Below are 18,864 nucleotides of genomic sequence, written 5' to 3'. Positions count from 1 at the left end.
GTAGAAGAGGAATGGACATCCAAGGAAAAGTATGACCAGAATCAATCTACATGTAGGAAACAATACTGTTCTAAGCAGATACTGAGAATAAGGGATGTGGAAGGAACAAATTGGGAGCATCTGTTTACATTAAATTCAAAGCTAGTTATTCTACTGAATTGCTTCTATCACGCCCTTTTTATTTATCTGATATTTAGGAAGAGAACAGTAAAATGAGACTTTATATTCATGTTGGAATCATGACTGGTAAACCTGTTAGCATGGGTCCACAACACTGCACAAGGGATGGAATGGATAATGTGATGGTGTAGCAAGATGCCCTGATACTTAAGATTGGAGAACATTAAAAGCAGAGGAATGATGGACTGGCATTCGCAACCATGTGACGGTATCAATAAAATGAAACAAACAAGAAACGGTTGTGCAGGACATGTAATGAAGACTGTATAAAACAAAATTTCAAAATTTTCTCATTAGATAAGTAGAGGTTATTAGTGGTTCAATGGAAATTGCCTGATCATCAGGGAAGTCTCACATAAGATGGAAAGACAACATTAACAATGGGAAGATGAGATCACTGAAAAGAAAAATGAACAGGTAATAGTAGCCACTAATTGGACAGGAAAGAGCAGTATTCTGGAGTAAGCATATCATCAGCTAGAAAACTATAAGAAAATGAAGAATACTGATAGGGCAGGCAGAGGTAAATGCATTAAATGTATATGATAGAGCAGTTGTGTAATTAGACTCTTCACAGTTTTGTTTTATGTATCGTCACACAAATACTACATGTGTTATTGATAAATATCCATGAATATCAGTTGAAAGTAGATGTAATGTGAATGGCAGGACTAACTGCAAATGTGTGAATTAGAAATGCAGATTCTAGGAAGCTGACTTTGTGAAGATAGATAATGAATAAAACTGAAAATATGAAAACACCAGAGGGTATGGTGATGGTGCAAACAGTCTGTTGAGTAGACGATCAGTAATAATGCTGTAGCATTCAAACTTATTACCCTTCATCTTACAAAGGAATGTACTTCAAGTGTCAAACATCTCAGTGTCAGTTTGCAGACATTCACATATAAAGCTAAAAATGTAATCTAAGTGCTGAATGTAATGTAAGTGCTGGGTACCTGATGATCAAAGTTTGACATATTTTATAGTGTAGTTGAATGCTTCAACATTATTATTATTATTTAAAGAGTAACAACAATTACCTCATAACCTAGAATGGATAACAGTAAAAATTACGGAAAAGATAGATTATAACTATTAGTGTGAGGATGAAAGGAGATCAGTAAAGCGTGAGCAAATACAATATGTGACATTGCTTGTACATCAAAAAAATTACAAAAAATGTTTTATAACTTGGGGATTTAAAAATGGTATTGTCAAGAGGCAGCCATGAAAGCTGACAATGGTCAAACAAACAGTGTGCTGACCACATGCCCCTCCATATCCACGTGCAGTGATGTCTGTGTCCTGAGAATGACATGGTGATTGGTCAGTACTGTTGAGCCTTCCGAGGCCTGTTTGGATGGAGTTTAGAATTGTCATGAGGGTTTATCAGAGTTGCTTGAATGGGCAGTGTATGCCCTTATATGATTGTATCATGAACCTCAAATAGCACAAAAAATGGGAGCGTTTCATGATTGTGATTATTCTGTTAGTAGCAATGAATTCTGATATCAATTCAAAGAGTACATATGAAATGTAAGCGTGCTGTACTACCTGTAAGTTTTTTTTAAAACAAGTTGTTTAAACTCTTAAGTCTATTTAATGTTTGTGGTAGTTAACTGGGTACAATACACAAGAATGAACTATGGCCTATAAAGGGAATAATTTCTGCAGAGTGAGCTGCTAGAAAGAGGAAAGAAGTGTACATGTCATATGCTGCAACAATCTTCTGCAGTTGGGAAAATTCTAGAGATGCGTTATTCACTTCAAAGCAAATATGAAACTGTAGATTTGACCAGGATACTTGGTTATTGCTCAACATCCTCATGAGCTGTTTCTTTAAAAGTCAGATCTTGTGATTAGCACTGAGTTTTCAAATTATACTGAAGAGACATTGTGGAATATTTGCTTAACTGGGCTACTCTAATAAAAGAAACACTAAATAGAACAACAAGTTGGTTATTTGAAGTATGGAACTGTAATAAACTGTTTTAAAAGATAGAATTCAGCAGATCATTAAATAAGAACTTTCTTACAGTTTATTGGCAAACAACTGATTTTCATGCTTCAGCTTCATTAAATTAACTGGTCATCTTTCATGAAATAGTTTGCCAGTTTCCATAGCTGCCCTCTTCAGTTATACTGAGCAATTGAATTCTGGATATGACTCATCTCAAAGTAACAGCTAGGATAGCTGTCAAAATATTTAATGATAAGTGACAACATTAACAAACTCTGCAGATATCTTTTAAAATAGTCTTCAATTAATAATGGCCTGTTCAAAATTATTAACAAAAAATTCAGTCACAGACATAATGTACAACTTTACAAACAAAATCATTCTACAGTGTCAGTTTTTGAGCCTGCCCTTTGTAGTTCCTATATCACCTATGTTGTTTGCAGTCGAACAACAATACAGAATTGTATGTTTTCACAAAGTTTGTTCCATAGTGTTAGTTTCATCCACACCAACTGCTATTTTTGCCTCTTGCTAGCATTTCTCGCATAGTTCAATCATAACTTTGTACATTTGTGATCATAATAAATGCAACATACACAACATCCATTGTGAGTTATCAAACAAAGCATCCTGCACTCTTCTGTCATAAATTGTCTTTACACTAAGTAATGATGAATCACTGTCGCCCTCTTTTTCTTGTATTGTTATCTCCCCACATGGAATAAAATTCAGAGAATCTCAAGTATAGACAAATGTTGTACATACATTTAAATATATTTTTTTCTTAACTGTGATACTGTTTTCCATTTAATTTATGATCAAGATCTTAGATTCATGACACAATAAAAAGCCTTTCTCTCTTACAATGAATTTTTATCTGTCTCTCATTATTTGTTATCCTATTAACGACAGGGTGCTGCCTTAATTCAATATGCCTTAAAAATGGGAGGAAAAAGATCATACATTACTAGGGAACTGAAGTTATTTTGTAAAACAAGGATCTTAAATTAGGTTCGTGCAGGTACTACCAAGATCTGTGGATATTGTTATCATCTATTAAAGCCCACTCTCTTCATGAGCTGCACCATCAAGCCAGTTTCTTCTAACTCACAAGAAAGTAACAGCTTCTGTAATGTACAGTGTAAAGCAGCTCATGCAGTTGGATTCTTATCTGGTGTAACATTCTTACTTACAGAAATGTTCTGATGATATAAAAGGAAATCTCAAACTCTGTACTGTCTGTAATTTTCTCAGATAATGTTTGGACTGTTGTAAGGAAAGGGGAAGATTGTAATAAGATCTTTGACTTGGCAATTAATGTGGCTACAGAACAGTACTGGTACTAAACACAGTTTTTGTCTATAAATGATTATGATTTAAATCAACAGAAAATTATGATTTCTCTCAACTAAAGGTCCAAGCAATGATAAAAGTGTGATAGTGCTCTAAGTAAGTTGAGCCACACATTTGTAATTGCAGGTAAATAAACTTGGGAAAAGATGATGATCAGTATGTTTTTATCACTTAAAATGCAATTAAACTTGACTATCTCTTGACACATCTTGGACATGATTAAACATGTGTCACATATAAAGAAGTTCAGTGTAAAGTTGTAGCTATTAATAAACCTAGGCTGACAAAATATTTACTTGTATCATCCTTCCCTGACTGGCAACATTTACAGTTCTCCGGACACTTGCACTCCTTTCCACATTTTTCTTCCTCCTTGCAGGTATCTGCAACAGACAGACATTTTATTTTCATAAACACCTGTACATGAAAAAGAATATGAGTACATTTTCAAATAACTGAAAACATTTCCAGTAAGTGGTTCCTTCATGTTTATCTCCACATCTCAACATACATGTATGTCCTGCTACAGACTGCCGTGAAATATGATCCATTAAGTTGGAGAAAACTTTCAGAATGCTGTTGTTATAGCAGCTCTGCTGGAAATTTAATATTATGTCTGCAGTCCCGACAGAAAACAGCAGTGTGAATTATTTATTTATTAATTATTGTACAAAAATACAATGTAAAGGACAAACCAAGGTAAGTTTGAGGTGTAGCAACTAATATAAATATAAAATATGGAATAAAAACATGCTCACCGTATTTTGGTTACATTTTTTGTGTTTTGTGTCAAGTGATAGAGTAGCCATAATGAAAGTAGTGTGTTCACAAGAACTAAACCATTCTGCTCCTAAAGGTCATTTAATATTCACTGTCAGTGGCTAAGGTGGTTAGATAACTGTTTTATGTATGTTGTTATTTTTAAACTCAAGGAGGTGTACCAACCAACCTGACACAGCAATTAATGCACTGAATGCTTTTTCAGAAGGAGCATGTTCAAATACCAAACTGGCTATTCAGATTAGAGTTTTAAAAAATAACCTGATGCAAAGGCCATGAGGTGGTTCCTTTGAAAATAACACACATGGATTCCTTCTTATCCTTGTTCTATCTGTGCTATTTACATTAAACTCTGATCTTCCTTCCTTCCTTCCTTCCTTCAGAGAGACATATTGTGATGCTGTTTAGGAATAGACATTCCAGCTATTTCATTAATCTCCCATACTCTCCTGTCCATACACTGAGCTATATGTCAAATTTACCCTTACTTGTTTGATTCAGGAACTTATATAACGAATAGGTTATTTCAAGAGAAAATTATTTCAAGAGAAAATATTTGAGTACTATGTCATTTCAGATGAAAACATTTAAGTAAACATTCAACAAATTTCCACTAAGAATATGTGCATAAAAGAGGTATTTAAAAAATTAAGATAAAAGCTTATTGAACCATTTTACTATTCAAAAAATATTTAAATAATTAGCATCCGCCAGTTTCAATTATATTTTCAAAGCCTGCACTACTGTACAATACTCATTTAGACACAGTTTGCACTCTAAGGATATTCTGGCTTTATCTGGTTTAAAAGGTGTCACAGGAACGATCACAGTGGCATCCAAAATTATGCAGAGTCAACACAATCGCCCAGCTGGAAAAATACAATGCTGGCTATTTTGAGAGCATTTCACTGAGCAAAGTCTCACAAGGTAGTGAGTGATGCTCTATGTATCACACTAACTACAGATTTCCCTGCCAACATTCTCAGCTGTCTTTAACTGACGGAGCATTTTAGCACTGATGGAGCACTACACACGCTGGCAGATGATGTTCACTGGGCATTTGCCATACCCACAACCTATGAATGGATAACCATATTGTGTACCATGATTTGTCACTTCACACAATGTTTTTCCACTGTCCAATCGTGCAATATTTACACTCCTTACACCAAGCAAGGCATCGTTTGGCATTCACCGGCTTGATGTGCGGCCTACGAGCAGCCACTTGACCACGAAATCCAAGTTTTCTCACCTCCCACCTAACTGTCACAGTGCTTGTAGTGGCTCCTGATGCAGTTTCGAACTCCTGTGTGATGGTCTGGATAGATGTCTGCCTGTTACACATTACGACCCTCTTCAACTGTCAGCGGTCTCTGTCAGTCAACAGACGAGGTCGGCCTGTACACTTTTGTGCTGTACGTGTCCCTTAACATTTCCACTTCACTGTCACATCGAAAACAGTGTACTTAGAGATGTTTAGGGGTGTCGAAATCTTGTGTACAGATGTATGAACAAGTTACACCCAAGCACCTGACCTCGTTCGAAGTCCGTGAGTGCCATGGAGCACCCCATTCTGCTCTCTCACGATGTCTAATGACTAGTGAGGTCACTGATATGGAGTACCTGGCAGCACAATGCACCTAATATGAAAAACGGTTGCTTTTGGGGGTGTTCAGATACTTTTGATTACATAGTGTATATTAGATTGGCATGCCTTTGTGCTTTGTAAATGTGTAAGTAGAAGTACGACAAGGGGTTCAAGTGTAGTGTGTGCTCTTTAGCTGACACGGTGGATTGCTGTTCATGCTAAGTGGTTCAGTTCAGTTAGTCTCTGGTATGTCTGGAATTAACTCTTATTTTGTGCTTGAATTAATTCAGTATAAATGTCTGCAAGCTATAAAACAAATTTTTCTCTCATTCAGCAACTCTGAGTGCATGTTATTTATTGTGCTTGATGTAATGATAAATTGTGACTCCAAGAAGAAACATGGACTCTAAAAAGTAAGAAATTCAAAGTGAGCCAGTAATGCCTACAGCAACAGATAACGTTACATCAAAAAATCAGTTCAGAAAGCACCATCTACATCCATATCTATACTCTGCGAACCAATACGAGATGCATAGCAGAGGGTATGTCACATTGTACCTGTTATTAGGGTTTCTTCCTGTTCCATTCATGTATGGAGTGCGGTAAGAATGATTGTGCCTCTGGGTGTGCAGTAATTATTCTAATTTCATCCTCACAATCTCTAAGTGAGCGATAGTAGGGGATTGTAGTAAATTCCTAGAGTCGTCATTTAAAGCCGGTTAAGAGACTTTCTCAGGATAATTTAGGTCTGTCTTCAGGAGTCTTCCAGTTCAACTCCTTCAGTACGTCTGTGACTCTCGCATGGATTAAACAAACCTGTGACCATTCATGCTGTCCTTCTCTGTATGCATTCAATATCCCCTGTTAGTTGTAACTGGTATTGGTCCCACACACTTGAGCAATATTCTAGAACTGGTTGGACAAGTGATTTGTAAGCAATCTCCTTTGTAGACTGATTGCACTTCCCCAGTAATCTACCAATAACCCAAAGTCTACTATCTGCTTTATCCATGACTGAACCTAGGTGATCATTCCGTTTCATAATCCTACAAACTGTTAAAACCAGTTATTTGTATGAGTTGGCCAATTCCAACAGTGCCTCCTTGATATTATAGTCACAGGATACTACGTTTTCCTGTTTTCTGAAGTCCAAAATTTTACATTTCTGGAAATTTGGAGCAAGCTGCCAATCTCTGCACCACTTTTAAGTCTTACCAATATCTGACTGAATATTTATGGAGCTTCTTTCAGATAGTACTTCATTGCAGATAACTGCATTATCTGCAAAGAGCCTGATGTTTCTATTAATATTTTCTTCAAGGTCACTAATACACAATATGAGCAGCAGGAGTCCCAACAGACTTCCCTGGGGCACACCCAAAGTTACTTCTTCATCTGACGATGACTCTAAAAATGGCTCTGGGCACTATGGGACTTAACTGCTGAGATCATCAGTCCCCCAGAACTTAGAACTACTTAAACCTAACTAACCTAAGGACATCACACACATCCATGCCCGAGGCAGGATTCGAACCTGTGACCGGTAGCGCGGTTCCAGACAGTAGCGCCTAGAACCGCTCGGCCACCTCGGCCGGCGACGATGACTCTGTATACAAGATAACAAGGTGCGTGCACCCTACCAAAAAGTCCTCAATCCAGTCACAAATTTCAGTTGATACGCCATATGATCGTAGTTTTTGAAAGTAAGCATAGGTGTGGTACTGAGTTAAATGCTTTTCAGAAATCAACAAATACAGGATCTATCTGTTTGCCTAGATCCAAAGCTTTCAGTATGTCATGTGAGAAAAGTGCGAGTTTGGTTTCACATGATCGATGTTTTCGAAATCCATGGTGGTTGACGTTGAGGAGGTCATTCCGCTTAAGATACCTCATTATGAGGCTAAGCAGTCAAAATATTGACTTTAAATGTTCGAAAACAAATATTTCTGCAAAGATAGGGATTTTCCTTACCAGTGACAAACAATCCGCTAATTCCTTGCAGTGTCCTAACTATGCCACGAAATAAAGTGGAAGCCTTGTCGTATTCACACAGATTAGATTAGATTAGATTAATACTAGTTCCATGGATCATGAATACGATATTTCGTAATGATGTGGAACGAGTCGAATTTTCCAATACATGACATAATTAGGTTAATTTAACAACATACTTAAATTGATATAACAACTTTATTTTTTTTGTTTTTCTTTATTTTTATTTTTTATTTTTTTAAATTTTTTTTTAAATATTTTTGTTTTTTTTCTTTTTTTTCTTAATTTATGTCTAAAAATTCCTCTATGGAGTAGAAGGAGTTGTCATTCAGAAATTCTTTTAATTTCTTCTTAAATACTTGTTGGTTATCTGATTTCCTGATTCCTGTGCTTTAACTTTCTTTTGCTGCATATGGCGTTTCAAGTGATGCAATTATTTTATATTGACAATTAATGCCTTAGACTCTCATAGATTGGTTTTAGTGTTATGCGTTTTTTTAAGAACCCGCCAATGTAACACAAGTACCAGAATCTTAAAACCACTTTATTAAAAGTGTTTGCAGATCATAGGAATAACACATTCAGCAAGTGATAAACAATGACCAATGGGTGATAAAGCACTATCCAATGGTTCCTGCCAGTATGTGCTATTGTTGACAAGTCGCTAATGACAGACAAACATTACATCATACACTGAAGAGCCAAAGAAATTGGAACACCTACTTAATATCGTGTAGGACCCCGCAAGCATGCAGAAGTAGTGCAACACGACATGGACTCGACTAATGTCTGAAGTAGTGCTGGAGGAAATTGCCACCTTTAATCCCGCAGGGTTGTCCATGCATCCGTAAGAGTATGAGGGGGTTGAGATCTCTTCTGAACAGCAAGTTGCAAGGCCTTCTAGATATGCTCAATAATGCTCACGTCTGGGGATTTTGGAGCCCAGTGGAAGTTTTTAAACTCAGAAGAGTGTCCCTGAAGTAATTTTGGACGTGTGGGGCGTCGCATTGTCCTGTTGGAATTGGTCAAGTTCGTCGGAATGGACAATGGACATGAATGGATGCCGGTGATCAGACAGGATGCTTACGTACGTGTCACGTCTCAGAGTCGTATCTAGACATATCAGGGGTCCCATATCACTCCAACTGCACACGCCCCACATCATTACAGAGCCTCCAACAGCTTGAACAGTCACATGCTGACATGCAGGGTCCATGGATTCATGAGATAGTCTGTTGTCTCCATACCCGTACATGTCCATCCGCTTGATACAGTTTGAAACGAGACTTGGCCGACTAAGCAACATGTTTCCAGTCGGAAACAGTCAAATATCGGTGTTGACGGGTTCAGGCGAGGCGTATAGCTTTGTGTCGTGCAGTCATCAAGGACACACGAGTTGGCCTTCAGCTCCGAAAGCCTATATCGATGATGTTTCGTTGAATGCTTCGCACGCTGACACTTGTTCACGGCCCAGCACTGAAATATGTAGCAGTTCCCAGAAGGTTTGCACTTCTGTCACGTTGAACAATTCTCTTCAGTCGTCGTTGGTCCTGTTCTTGCAAGATCTTTTCCTGGGAGCAGCGATGGCGGAGATTTGATGTTTTACCGGATCTCGGTACAGTCGTGAAATGGTCGTACGGGAAAATCCCCACTTGATCGCTACCTCGGAGATGCTGTGCTCCATCGCTCGTGCGCCGACGGTAACACCGCGCTCAAAATCACTTAAATCTTGATAATCTGCCATTGTAATAGCAGTAACGATCTAACAAATGCGCCAGACACATGTTGTCTTATATAGGTGTTGCCGACCGCAGCGCCGTATTCTGCCTGTTTACATAGCTCTGTATTTGAATACGCGTGCCTATACCAGTTTGTTGGGCGCTTCAGCGTATGAGTCTCAACCAGCTGCCGCTACCTGTCAAAACATCAGCTACAACAAAGGCAAAAATGACGTTAATTCAGTGCTAGAAACTGCACACAAGATGCACTGCATGCTTCAGCACGAAAAAGTACAGTATGCACAGTGACATAATCCCCAGATGACATTTCCACGGTGGCAGCTTCTGCCTTCAAATGAGAATATCATTTGATGGTTTCTGAGCAACTCCCGACTTTCAACAGAGTTTGGATGCACTCAAACAACGGCTTACTGAGAAGGAAGGCAAGAGACAATCATGTATAAACAAAAAGATGCTGTTGATTTGCAATTACACCGCTCTGGTTCCTGCAACGATAAAAAAGAGTAAGTGAAGCCACTCCCTCGTGTGCTTGTATCACGGCCGGCTCGGAATGTGTGCTATGAAGTGTATCACACCTTGAATTTGCCCAAATGTAAACGGAATGGCAAGCCACATGGAAGCTTACAAGCGTCTACTGGTCAACGCACAGAACGTAGTGATGGGGCAACCGACTGCTCAGTCGGCAATTTTTCGTTCAGTCGGTTTTTTTTAGTAGAATGAAACAACTGAATGAAATATTTATAGATATTACATATTATTAACCAGTGATTCTAACTTAACAAATACCTTTGCAAATTCCGTTATTTACCTTCGATTGTGTCAGTGTTTATTGTGTCCAAAAGTCCTTTGTTAATAACTCGAAATTCATAAATAATATACTTCGAAATTTTTGCCTTTACATCTTCTAAAAGAAGTGACCTCTATATATGCGTGTGTGATATACGTCTATGAACTCCATCGAGACTAGGAGCTCTACATACGTTCGACAATGAAGCAAAAGGTTTTGATGCCAATTGTCACGTTTTACTATCTCGAAAGCTAAAGCACCTCTAAAAGGTACTAAGAATGTCGACCAAGCATTGATCACGGAATTGAGACGAGTGAACCTTTGTGTGACATACATATCTGGAACATTCTGGACTAAGTTGACCCATGAACTAGACGTCACGAGAGACAGATTGATTTATTATCTACTCTAAAGTAAACTCTACCAGTTTGGGCGTATTATCTGTAGATAACACGAGTAAACTAGACTCCGATGGACTAGAGAACAGGACGATGGACAGGCAGTCACTCGAGATAACGAACTATAACGTATACGGGTTCGTCTCGTGACAGTATTAAAGTTTGACTAACAAGAGATAGACCGAAAGAAAAGAGAGAGACTGGAGAGGGGAGTTCAAAGATATTCTGCGTCATTCCTCACTGACTTGTTTAATTATAACGCGAGCTTCGTCAGAGTCGGCAGGACATTTTTCCACACAAGCGACGTATGATTTACCCCCACCCCCTTGCCCCTGCTAGCCTTAGACATTCGTTACCTTTCCGATGGCTCTTGGCAAGACCGTTAACAGTCGGTCATGTAAACCTTGCCGTTTCTTAGAATGCCTATCATTTTATGTCTGTTTTAGAAACTATATGCTCCTCGCAATACAATGAAGATCGATCGATCCCCTCAGTGTAAGCGATTTCGATTTTAGATCGACAGAAATCGTATCCCGTCAACTGATGCCATCAACAGTGTACCGAAACAATCACGTCCCATCAACTGACGGGACCGACAGTCAAAGTGTTAAAATAAATTTAAATGATTGAAGAAATGGATTGTTTTTTTTCTTTAAACTAAGCATTACATAGACACATCTCTGTAACAGAAATAAATTCCTGAACCTTGTTCTAGTGCTAAATATTAAAAGAAGAAACAATCCATTTTCATTTACGGTAATTCCTGAGATCTTTAAAAAAAACTTTTAATGCGAGAACTATACTTATTTTATAGTTGCAGCTTCAATCAAAGTGTGCTGTCTTGAAAATGGGTGAACTGAATGAAAATAAAAAAAATTCTTTAATTTTTTAGTTTAATAATGGAACTTTTTAATTCTGTAATTTACAAATTATTTCACTTTCCATCGGGAAAAATGGCACAGAAATGAAATAAAAAAATCATACAGTTTTATATTGGCTTGTTCAACTGTTTATCTGCGTAAGTTGTATGTTATATGTGCATGGATGTCTGCGGAAATTTACGCAGCGGGAGGACAAGACTAAAACTGCCATCTTGGACATAAAAGAGTTGGTCATTTTAGAGACGTATCATGCCACAGGAACTAAATTATCCACACTGATGAGCCAAAACATTATGACCATCTGCTTAATAGCTTGTTTGTCCATCTTCGGAACAAAATACATTACTGATTCTGCATATCAGGGATCCGACAGTTTTTTGGTAGGTTTGTGCAGGTGTGTTAGTATTAGATGTGTACGCACGGATCACGTAATTCGCGTAAATAACGGGTTGCTGATTTGCGTAGCGGTGATGACGCCCGATAGCGAACCGGGATGGGTCCCACAGCATTTAAATCAGGCGAATTTGATCGCCGATACATCAGCGTGAGCTCACTATGACGCTCCTCCAACCACTATAGCACGGTTCTGACTCCGAGACACGGACAGTTATACTGCTGAAAGATGACATCGCCGTCGGGGAAGACAACACGCAGGAAGGGATGCAGATGGTTCCCAGCTGTCAGCGTTTCTTCTATTACTATCACAGGTCCCAAGCAAGCACAGGAAAATGTCTCCCGTAGCATAACATTGCTCCCAGCAGCCTGCGTCCATGGCGCGTTTAGAGCCGCCGTTCACTTCGATAACGGCGTTTGTGGAGACTACCATCGACCTAGTGTAGCAAAAACGTGATTCACCCAAAGAGCGGACACGTTTCCATTGATCGACGGTCGAATCCCGATGGTCCCGCACCCACTGCATTAGTAATCGACGAGTTCGTTGAGTCAGCATGTGAACACGTAAGGGTCGTCCGCTGCGGAGCTCCATGTTCAACGATGTACGAGGTGCATTCAAGTTCTAAGGCCTCCGATTTTTTTTCTAATTAACTACTCACCCGAAATCGATGAAACTGGCGTTACTTCTCGACGTAATCGCCCTGCAGACGTACACATTTTTCACAACGCTGACGCCATGATTCCATGGCAGCGGCGAAGGCTTCTTTAGGAGTCTGTTTTGACCACTGGAAAATCGCTGAGGCAGTAGCAGCACGGCTGGTGAATGTGCGGCCACGGAGAGTGTCTTTCATTGTTGGAAAAAGCCAAAAGTCATTAAAGTTGCTACACCACGAAGATGACGTGCTACAGACGCGCAATTTAACCGACTGGAAGAAGATTCTGTGATATGTAAATGATTAGCTTTTTAGAGCATTCACACAAGGTTGGCGCCTACAACGTGCTGACATAAGGTAAGTTTTCAACCGATTTCTCATACACAAACAGCAGTTGACCGGCGTTGCCTGGTGAAACGTTGTTGTGATGCCTCGTGTAAGAAGAAGTGCGTACCATCACGTTTCCGACTTTGATAAAGGTCGGATTGTAGGCTATCGCGATTGCGGTTTATCGTATCGCGACGCTGCTGCTCGCGTTGGTCGACATCCAAAGACTGTTAGCAGAATATGGAATCGGTGGGTTCAGGAGGGTAATACGGAACGCCGTGCTGGATCCCAACGGCTTCGTATCACTAGCAGTCGAGATGACAGGCATCTTATCCGCATGGCTGTAACGGATCGTGCAGCCACGTCTCGATCCCTGAGTCAACAGATGGGGACGTTTGCAAGACGACAACCATCTGCACGAACAGTTCGAAGACGTTTGCAGCAGCAGGGACTATCAGCTCGGAGACCATGGCTGCGGTTACCCTTGACGCTGCATCACAGACAGGAGCGCCTGCGATGGTGTACTCAACGGCGAATCTGGGTGCACGAATGGCAAAACGTCATTTTTTCGGATGAATCCAGGTTCTGTTTACAGCATCATGATAGTCGCATCCGTGTTTGGCGGCATCGCGGTGAACGCACATTGGAAGCGAGTATTCGTCATCACCCGGCGTGATGGTATGGGGTGCCATTGGTTACACGTCTCGGTCACCTCTTGTTCGCATTAACGTCACTTTGAACAGTGGACGTTACATTCCAGATGAGTTACGACCCGTGGTTCTACCCTTCATTCGATCCCTGCGAAACCCTACATTTCAGCAGGATAATGCACGACCGCATGTTGCAGGTCCTGTACGGGTCTTTCTGGATACAGAAAATGTTTGACTGCTGCCCTGAGTAGCACATTATCCAGATCTCTCACCAATTGAAAACGTCTGGTCAATGGTGGCCGAGCAACTGGCTCGTCACAATACGTCAGTCACTACTCTTGATGAACTGTGGTATCACATAAACTTCCGAACTCTGGCCTTTTTTTCGCATGTGACGACATCTTCCAGTTCGAAGCGTCGCGGCGCCAGAGTGTCCGCGACAGAGCGCCACGCTTTGTCAGCGTTAGAGAGAAATGTAAGCACCTTCGAGCAAAATTTCAAACTTTTGTTGGTACCTGTACACGCTATCCAAGTTCTGTTTGACTCAATGCCCAGGCGTATCAAGGCCGTTATTACGGTGAGAGGTAGTTGTTCTGGGACTGATTTCTCAGGATCTATGTACGCAAATTGCGTGAAAATGTCAGTTCTAGTATAATATATTTGTTCAGTGAATACCCGTTTATCATCTGCATTTCTTCTTGGTGTAGCAATTTTAATGGTCAGTATTGTTGTTCTACGTCTAGGGGACTGATGGCCTCAGAGTCCCGTAGTGCTTAGAGCCATTTGAACTATTTGAACCTTCCCATTGCGTGACCCGTTCACGTTGGCATTGAGCAGATGTGTGGTGAAATTTGATGACAACTTGACATCATTAACCCACCTTACACGTCACATAAACTTCTGAACTCTGGCCTTTTTTTCGCATGTAACGACATCTTCCTGTTCGAAGCGTCCCGGAGCCAGAGTGTCCGCTATAGAGCGCCACGCTTTTTCAGCGTTAGAGAGAAATGTAAGCATCTTCGAGCCAAATTTCAAACTTTTGTATCGCACTGGGAGACAGTGACTGGGTTTCAAAAAAAGAGACGCTTAAATTGTTTTGCGAAGTGTAGTTAGGCCCCTGCTACTATCGCTGAATAATTTCCTTAATTGTGTAGGAATTATTTTTCGGATATTCCTCTTAGAGTAAAAAATATATCGCCACGTGACGTTGTTCTCAACAATACAGGGTCTCCGTAGCGGGCCACGCCGTTGCTGGGCAACAGTCTGTGACGTCGCGACAGACGAGCAACATGGAGGCATCCGTCCCCAGTCAGAAAAGTCTTAAGAAAACCGTGACGAGCAGTAAGAACACGGATCAACGATAACAGTCAGAAGGTAAGACATCAGCAAACATCTGAATTCCGCCGATTCATGACGTCGTCCAAAACGCAGGCGTCAAATCGATTGCATCTTTCCGAGTACGCATAACAAATTCTCACGGTCATGTTTATTTAATTAATATGTAGAGCTTTGACACTGCAATTACGTTAAGAGAAAATCAAAGTTTGTCTGAGGCAGTTTGTGTTGGAGAAGCATGAATTTTAGAAATTTTGTAATTACAAAAAAATCGGAATTCTACAAATTATATATTGTACGAAGTGTGTTCGCTTGCATAGACAATGCACGATAAGTCGAGTGTGTCACCATGGTCTCGTGAAACAGACGTTGGTAATTTCCTAGAATGATTGCCTATCGAAGTCTCGGGGTCCAAACGATACGTATCGAACGTGCGATCGTAAATCGATATTGCGACTTCGTGGCGGGCGTTGTGATCAATTATTTGTGATCCTAATTTTTATCTGTTTCCCGTTGTTCCCGTAGTTGCTCTAAATTACATACCTCCACGAATTATTTTTGAGGTGCTAGGGAAACCAAGACGATTTATATCGTTAGAGAGTGGTATGTCTGGTGTTCTTGATGTTTCTTCGGCGGATTCTCTCACATGGAAAAATCTAATTCCATGTTTATCCAGCGTAGAAAATTGTTTGACTTTTGTCGTAAATATGGAGTATTAACAGACGAGGGAAAAAGGGACTGTGTAGACTGTGATTGTGCAAAGTGTGTAAAATTTCGTAAGAACAGTTTCGATGCTGAAATACCGTTACAATTTCATTGCGGACAGTGCTGAAAACGAACGAGTATCAGGAAGAATACATTGTTCGATTGTTCCAAATTATCCACCCAGACCACCGTAATGTACTTTAACATGACGACAATACCGACGACGAGTAGGGCAAGTCGTCTCCTTTGCAGTTGCAAGTATTTTTGTAACACTCTTCTTTTGTCATTGCTGCAGCGAGCACCGTAAATATAACGCCCGGCATCAAAGTTGCATGATCGATTTACGATCGCACGTTCGATATGTGTCGTTTGGACCCCGCGACTTCGATAGGCAATCATTCTTGGAAATTACCCAGACGTTTCCTATTGAACTATCATAATAAAATTAAATGATCGTATGGCATTTACTGGCCGGGATGCCCCCTTCGGGATTCGGCCACCTTATTGCAAGTCTTTGTAGTTGACGCCACTTCGACGACTTACGTGTCAATGATGATGAAGGTCATACAACACCCATCCCCTGCCGGGAATCGAACCCGGGCCCCCTTGCGTAAAAAGTAATATATAACTTCCACAGACAAATTTCGAACAATGAGCTGTTCTTTTTTTTTTTCAGGGAATTAAATTGCTTTTAAATTGTAGGTGTCTTGCAAGTGGAACGAAATGTCATTTGAAACTATTGTTTCTGCTTACGGTTAATAAAATGAGGTGGAACAGCTTTCGTCTGTGTGCCAATGTGTTCCATATTCTCAGTCCCAGCACACCGCGCCAGCATTTTCTTGGCTTCTCGCCTCCCCCGTACTGGACTGGTAGACGTCGCAGTAATTGTAGCCGCTAATAACGTTGATTTCTCAAGCTGCCAACTATGGCGTTCGAATGATACTGCGCGCAGTAGGTCTAAAACTAAAGTCTTCATTGTTAAATGATGTGTTTTGTTGCGGTGAAAAGGAATTTATAGCAATCATTTGTACATGACCTATTACTGAGACGTGTACCCCATGATCTGACAATAAGCAGTAAACGTTGACTCTGAGAAGACCATCAGTGCAGCAGCTGACGGGAATAGCTGTTTCGATAGGGAGGTGAGAAAACTCGGATTTCATGGTCGAGCGGCTGCTCGTGAGCCACACATCACGCCGGCAAATGCCAAACAACTCCTCGCTTGGTGTAAGGATCGCAAACATTGGACGATTGAACAGTGGAAAAACGTTGTGTGGAGTGACTAATCACGGCACACAATGTGGCGATCCGGCGGCAGTCTGTGGGTGTGGCGAATACCCGGTGAACGTCATCTGCCAGCGTGTGTAGTGCCAACAGTAAAATTCGGAGGCAGTGTTGTTATGGTGTGGTCGTGTTTTTCACGCAAGGGGCTTGTACCCCTTATTGTTTTACATGTCACTATCACAGCACAGGCCTGCAGTGATGTTTTAAGCAACTTCTTGCTTCCCACTGTTGAAGAGCAATTCGGGGATGGCGATTGCATCTTTTAACACGATCGAACATCTGTTCACAATGCACGGCCTTTGGCGGAGTGGCTACACGACAATAACATCCTTGTAATGGACTGGCCTGCACAGAGTCCCGATCTGAATCCTATGGAACACCTTAGTGCAGCACTCCGTGAAGAATGGGTTGCCATTCCCCGAGAAACCCTCCAGCAACTGACTGAACGTATGCCTGCGAGAGTGGAAGCTGTCGTCAAAGTTCAGGGTGGGGCAACATCAAATGGAATTCCAGCATTACGGATGGAGGGCACCACGAACTTGTAAGTCATTTTTAGCCAGGTGAAGCCCGTGAAGACTATTTACAACATGTTGATTCCTATAGAGGAGATTTTCGGTCTCCAGAAATGTCATTTTTTCATTGTAATGTTTCTTGTAGCTGTTAGACAGAAGAATTACACATTTGATACAGTTTTGTTCCATATGCGTGTGCATAATTTCCAAATAACACAATCGCCGTACCACAAGGAACTTAGATTTCTTATTTCCTCAGTTCATTTATCTGAAGCCCTTTTTATTAAGAACGTGTGAAGAATACATGTATAATGTCTCTAATTGGATCCGTCAGCGTAGTTACTTCAGAGGTGGTTCACGACATCGATTCCGAGCACGGGAACTGCATAACTGAGTGATAGACCGTAGTTCTTGTAATGGTTGTAATAACACATGATTCAATGTTGTGGTCGGGTATCGGTGATTGTAGAGGCTTCCCGAGCTGATAATACAATTTTATTTTAATAAGTCTTATAATTTCCCATTATATCAGGCACAATGCCACACTATGTAGTAATTCATTTTATTGGTTACCTTACCTCTTGATTGTACTACACTTTTCTAGTCCATGACAGGTAAATTCAGAAATCCTCTCAAAAACCAGGGCTTCGTTTATAGCAATAACATCTGCTGTAAATACAAAACTCTTATTTACAAGTAAAATCTGTCAATTAATTTAGGAGAACATATTTGGAAATCTGTCGTGTTACATTGTATTTTTATATCTGCCTGGGTAAATTTCCAGAGAGTTTGATCAAATCCATTATTCGATAGTTCCATGTCTCGATATGTTACAATTACAAGTTGCAATGGTGTAAGATAAGGAAGATTATAGTATCCAGGGCGGGTCAAGTTGTCAATTCGTTTTAATCTATTGGAGATTGCTGCAGACTAGTGGCGAACATTTAAAACTATTCAGAGAGACTTCTTCGGTTTGGCCAGCGAGTTGCTTGTCGATTGCTGCAGGAGCTACTCTGCAGTAATTTGTGTTTTTGGATTCGGAAAAAAATCCTCTTTTAGCAAAGATCACAATTTATTCTCATTGATCGTTAGTTTCGGCTAACGTTGCCACCAGTCTACAGATCACGGTATGACGGACATTTTCCTTGTTCACCGATACCACTTGTCATGGGCAACTTTTTGCGATGTTCACGCTGCACATTTGGAGTCTGTGTCATACAATATGACAATATGACAATGTGAAAATTATGTATTGTTATTTGTTGCTTCGTCTCTAGAGTAACGCAATGTGTTAATTGTAACCTCACTCTGCGCATGTGGAAATTATATAACGTTAACGTTATT

At 40.3% G+C, this 18,864-nt stretch overlaps 1 long non-coding RNA gene across 1 annotated transcript in view; it reads right to left on the bottom strand.

Moving 5' to 3' along the window:
• Positions 1 to 18,864, bottom strand: part of LOC124622632 — a 36,529-nt gene that overhangs the window by 1,479 nt on the left and 16,186 nt on the right. The window contains exon 2 of the long non-coding RNA XR_006980664.1: positions 3,793 to 3,879. This is a non-coding gene — a long non-coding RNA (uncharacterized LOC124622632). The remainder of the gene's footprint in view (positions 1 to 3,792; positions 3,880 to 18,864) is intronic.

This window comes from Schistocerca americana, chromosome 7, assembly GCF_021461395.2.
Source record: "Schistocerca americana isolate TAMUIC-IGC-003095 chromosome 7, iqSchAmer2.1, whole genome shotgun sequence".
Classification (NCBI taxonomy): domain Eukaryota; kingdom Metazoa; phylum Arthropoda; class Insecta; order Orthoptera; family Acrididae; genus Schistocerca; species Schistocerca americana.
Note: the sequence above shows the minus strand (reverse complement) of the source record. Positions and strands in the feature narration are given on the sequence as shown.